We start from the raw sequence: 6,000 nt of genomic DNA on the forward strand, positions 1-6,000 counted from the left end.
CACAGCATGATGCTGCCACCACCATGTTTCACTGTGGGGATGTTCTTTGTGGTGTTCTTTGGGTGATGTGATGTGTTGGGTTTTGTGCCAGACATAGCATTTTCTTTGATGGGCAGAAAGTTCAATTTTAGTCTCATCAGACCAGAGCATCTTCCTCCATACATTTTGGGTGTTTCCCCCTTTTTTTTTTTGCAAACTCAGAACGTGAAATTTAGTTTTTTGCTGAAATTAATGGATTTCTTCTGGCCACTCTGCCATAAAGCCCAACTCTATGGAGCGTACGGCTTATTGTCGTCCTATGTACAGATACTCCAGTCTCTGCTGTGGAACTCTGCAGCTCCTCCAGGGTTACATTAGGTCTCTGTGCTGCCTCTCTGATTAATGCCCTCCTTGCCCGGTCCGTGAGTTTTGGTGTGCGGCCGTCTCTTGGCAGGTTTGCTGTTGTGCCATGTTCTTTCCATTGGGTTATGATAGATTTGATGATGCTCCTAGGGATCATCAAAGATTTCGATATTTTTTTATACCCTAAACCTGTCTTGTACTTCGCAACAACATTGTCTATTACTTGTTTGGAGAGTTCCTTGGTCTTCACGGCGGTGTTTGGTTAGTAGTGCCTCTTGCTTAGGTGTTGCAGCCTCTGGGGCCTTTCAAAAAGGTGTGTATATGTAATGATAGATCATGTGACACTTAGATTGCACACAGGAGGACATCATTTCACTAATTATGTAACTTCTGAATGTAATTGGTTGCACCAGAGCTTTTTATGGGCTTCATAACAAAGGGTGTGAATACATACGCACATGGCAATTATCATTTTTTTATTTCTGAAAAATAGTTTATTGTATATATTTTTTATAATTTTACTTCACCAACTTATTGTGTTCTGATCCATCACATATTATTTCGGATTTAAAAAAAACATTGAACTAAAGGCTTTAATGTAACAAAATAGGTAAAAAGCCAAGAGGGGTGAATACTTTTGCAAGGCACTCTATCTGTTATGGAGTTATTCTATACGTGAAACAATATCTTCCTCACTCACAGACATTGGGACACATCTTCCACACTCATATCAGGACACATGTCTTTATCACTCACGGGCATAAGGACACATGCCTTCCTCATTCACACACATCAGGACACGTCTTCCTCACCTACAAACATCGGGACACATATCTTCCTCACTCACAGTTATCAGGACATATCTTCTTCCCTCACAGACATCAGAACACATCTTCCTCACTCACAGATATCAGGACAGATCTTCCTCACTCACAAACATCACAGCACACCCTCCTCACTCACAAACATCGGGACACATCTTCCACACTCATATCAGGACACATGTCTTTACCACTCATGGGCATCAGGACACGTTTTCCTCACTCACACACATCAGGACACGTTTTCCTTACTCACAGACATCAGGACATGTCTTCTTCACTCACAAACATCGGGACACATGTCTTCCACACTCACAGTCATCAGGACAGATCTTCCTCACTTACAAACATCACAAACATGTCTTCCTCACTCGCAGACATCAGGACACATCTTCCTCACTCATAGACATCAGAACATATGTCTTCCTCACTCATAGGCATCAGAACATATGTCTTCCTCACTCACAAACATCAGGACACATCTTCTTCACTTACAAACATCACAAACACGCCTTCCTCACTCACAAACATCGGGACATGTCTTCCACAATCATATCAGCACACCTCTTTATCACTCACAGAAATCAGGACATATCTTCCTCACTTAAAAACGTTGGGAAATATCTACACACTTACAAACATCGGGACACATCTTCCTCACTCCCAGGCATGAGCACTCTTGTCATTTACATACATCAGGACAGATATCTTCCTCACTCACAGACATCAGGACATATCTTCCTCAGTCACAGACATCAGGACAGATATCTTCCTCACTCACAGACATCAGGGCACATCTTCCTCACTCACAGACATCAGGACACATCTTCCTCACTCACAGACATCAGGACACATCTTCCTCACTCACAGACATCAGGACACATCTTCCTCACTCACAGACATCAGGACACATCTTCCTCACTCACAGACATCAGGACACATCTTCCTCACTCACAGACATCAGGACACATCTTCCTCATTCACAGACATCAGGACACATCTTCCTCACTCACAGACATCAGGACACATCTTCCTCACTCACAGACATCAGGACACATCTTCCTCACTCACAGACATCAGGACACATCTTCCTCATTCACAGACATCAGGACATATCTTCCTCACTCACAGACATCAGGACACATCTTCCTCACTCACAGACATCAGGACACATCTTCCTCATTCACAGACATCAGGACACATCTTCCTCACTCACAGACATCAGAACACATCTTCCTCACTCACAGACATCAGGACACATCTTCCTCACTCACAGACATCAGGACACATCTTCCTCTCTCACAGACATCAGGACACATCTTCCTCATTCACAGACATCAGGACACATCTTCCTCATTCACAGACATCAGGACACATCTTCCTCACTCACAGACATCAGGACAGATATCTTCCTCACTCACAGACATCAGGACACATCTTCCTCTCTCACAGACATCAGGATACATCTTCCTCACTCACAGACATCAGGACACATCTTCCTCACTCACAGACATCAGGACACATCTTCCTCACTCAAAGATATCAGGACACATCTTCCTCATTCACAGACATCAGGACACATCTTCCTCACTCACAGATATCAGGACACATCTTCCTCACTCACAGACATCAGGACACATCTTCCTCACTCACAGACATCAGGACACATCTTCCTCTCTCACAGACATCAGGACACATCTTCCTCATTCACAGACATCAGGACACATCTTCCTCATTCACAGACATCAGGACACATCTTCCTCACTCACAGACATCAGGACACATCTTCTTCACTCACAGACATCAGGACACATCTTCCTCACTCACAGACATCAGGACACATCTTCCTCTCTCACAGACATCAGGATACATCTTCCTCACTCACAGACATCAGGACACATCTTCCTCACTCACAGACATCAGGACACATCTTCCTCACTCACAGACATCAGGACACATCTTCCTCACTCACAGACATCAGGACACATCTTCCTCACTCACAGACATCAGGGCACATCTACCTCACTCACAGACATCAGGGCACATCTACCTCACTCACAGATATCAGGACACATCTTCCTCACTCACAGATATCAGGACACATCTTCCTCACTCACAGATATCAGGACACATCTTCCTCACTCACAGATATCAGGACACATCTTCCTCGCTCACAGATATCAGGACATATCTTCCTCACTCACAGACATCAGGACACATCTTCCTCACTCACAGACATCAGGACACATCTTCCTCACTCACAGATATCAGGACACATCTTCCTCACTCACAGACATCAGGACACATCTTCCTCACTCAAAGATATCAGGACACATCTTCCTCATTCACAGACATCAGGACACATCTTCCTCACTCACAGATATCAGGACACATCTTCCTCACTCACAGACATCAGGACACATCTTCCTCACTCACAGACATCAGGACACATCTTCCTCACTCAAAGATATCAGGACACATCTTCCTCACTCACAGATATCAGGACATATCTTCCTCATTCACAGATATCAGGACACATCTTCCTCACTCACAGATATCAGGACACATCTTCCTCATTCACAGATATCAGGACATATCTTCCTCACTCACAGATATCAGGACATAAGCACTGAGTAATATCAGGGCACAAATTTCCCACATCACAAAATGTTCCTGCATAGAGAATTCATGATAACTTTCGTCAAAGACACAAAGCCACATAAAGACCATTATGAGGGACACCCAACGCCTGACATCATAGAAATGTATACAAACCTCTATAGGTGGATGTTTTCCCGCAGGAAGAAAAACTTCCCACTCGCGAAGCATAAACCTCCCACTTACAGCTATAAAACATGAACATTTTATTAAAAACAAACTCTTGTCCCCGGTCATACAGAGCAGACATGAAGTCACACAGACATTCACAGAATTTTAACCACTGACTGCTCCTGCCACCATCACTCAGCTGGCGCAAAGCATATAATTGCTCCTGGAAACGTCTGCAATCTGCTATGGAGATCACCTCCACCAACACAGGCTGACTTTTGGATGACGGGGGGATATATAATAAAGATATATAAATCCATTTTCACTGTTCCTGTGAACCTCAGTTCTGGTTTCTGCCCTACAAATACCTCCGCAGACTATTTTAGCCAGCAGGGTTGGATGAGTAATCAACTCAAGCAGGGGGGCAAGATGCAGAGGTTGACCATGTTACTGTTATCTGTAATGTCGCTATCTGTATTGTAGCAAGAGGGAGGAAAGCTGGGGCAATAGCGCAGATGTTCTGCATGAAATATCATTCCTGCAACCGTTGGACCTTTTTTTATTTTCTTTTTTTTTTTTCAGCAGCAGAAGAGTTAAAACAGTAATGGTCAGAGCATAGGGCATGCCGCTGTGCTGGATGTCTCTATAATTCAAGTTATAAAGGTAGCAAAAGTGTAACCTGTATAAATCAGTTGAGACTTGTACCTGTGACTCCATGACATCACGTCTACCTGAGCCCCAGGTCTGCAGTGCCCCCCCTCAACACCCCACCCCCACCTCAATACCACAATTTGTCTCCCCGTCTCACCCATGCACAAACAACAACCATTGCATTTTCCTTCTATCCATTTTCTAATGTTCAAAGGATACCAGAGAAGCCCCAGCATCGCTCCTGCGGTCTGGTCCTAGCAGCCGTCTCTTCTCTGTCCCTCTCGCTCAGCCTGATTCTCTTAGGAATGTTTAATGAGAGAGGAGCATCTAGATCACCTCCCTGTCATTCAGCGCCAGCGAGGTTACCCCCTTCTTTTATAGACAATCTTCGCCTTTTCGCTTGTCTCTCCCTCCCCATCCTTGCCCCTCCTTCCCTTTTCAAATCCTTTCTCCCGCCCCCCCCCCCCCCCATTTCTCCCTAAGAGATTCTTCAAATCTTTCACCCCCCCACCACCACCACCACCAAACACTACCAGTCATTCAATAGTTGGGAACGGTAAACAACATCCAACGTCAGAGGAGAAGTATAGAACATGTTATCTTCTTGTGCCATTTTTACACATGCTGAAATCTTATTTTTTTTCCCCCCTCCTGCTTCTGCAGTGGAGCTTAACGTTCTCATTGCCAGTAATTTCAGCAGCACACCTCTCTGCAGTGTGAAGTCCCCTGGCAACAAGGCAGTTAATACACCAGTACCTTGCAGAACTAGGGAATGAAGTGCTTGGAGATCTAGGAGACCTCACATCCCTCAATAGATGTCCTGCTGGGAGATGAAACGTGGCACAAGTGCCAGTCTGATGTTGCCTTGTTTAAAGGGTTATTCCACCTCTAACTGATATTTTCAGTTTGCCGTAGATGCTAGAGAGGTCAACCGTTTGCCAATTCCTTATATCTCTCTTGGGCGGTATAGAGGAGAACCTCGTGCTTGAGTTCAGCTACCTGCTGTAGCAACTATGAGGGGGGGGGGGGTCCCACTTTCCATGTTTCATTTGTTATTTATATTACAGAGAATGCTGGAACACATAAAGGTGGGTGAGAAGACGCAAACCACCCAGGTGGACGGGAGCGATGGCAGGGAGATCGCGTTGATGGAATATTCAAGACACATAAGAAAGCAGGAGGTGACTCAGCTCACCAGGCTCCATCTAAAACCAACATATCCCTTTTATATATCCCTTTTTAATACACTGACCCCTTAATGAGGTATTAACCCGTTCCCGGCAGCAGGTCGGCTTCAGCGCGAATCGCCGCCATTGTATGTCAGACGCGTACACGGTGATCTGTGGTGCCCATTTGCTAGCGGGGGAGCCAAGCAGCAGGTCCGGCGCTCCATAGAGAGGCAGAACCAGTGTTGCCA

General features: G+C 45.1%; 1 protein-coding gene across 1 annotated transcript in view; it reads right to left on the minus strand.

Annotated features, from left to right (window-relative positions):
* The window catches only part of LOC143924770 (ankyrin repeat and fibronectin type-III domain-containing protein 1-like), a 552,097-nt gene extending 547,148 nt beyond the window's left edge, over window positions 1-4,949 (minus strand). The window contains exon 1 of the mRNA XM_077449225.1: window positions 4,803-4,949. The gene's annotated coding sequence lies outside the window, so the exon portion shown is untranslated. The remainder of the gene's footprint in view (window positions 1-4,802) is intronic.
* Between the last annotated feature and the right edge of the window lie 1,051 nt (window positions 4,950-6,000).

This window comes from Lithobates pipiens, unplaced genomic scaffold (assembly GCF_037356315.1).
Source record: "Lithobates pipiens isolate NorthernLeopardFrog02 unplaced genomic scaffold, aLitPip1_a1.2 Scaffold_22, whole genome shotgun sequence".
NCBI classification, from domain to species: domain Eukaryota; kingdom Metazoa; phylum Chordata; class Amphibia; order Anura; family Ranidae; genus Lithobates; species Lithobates pipiens.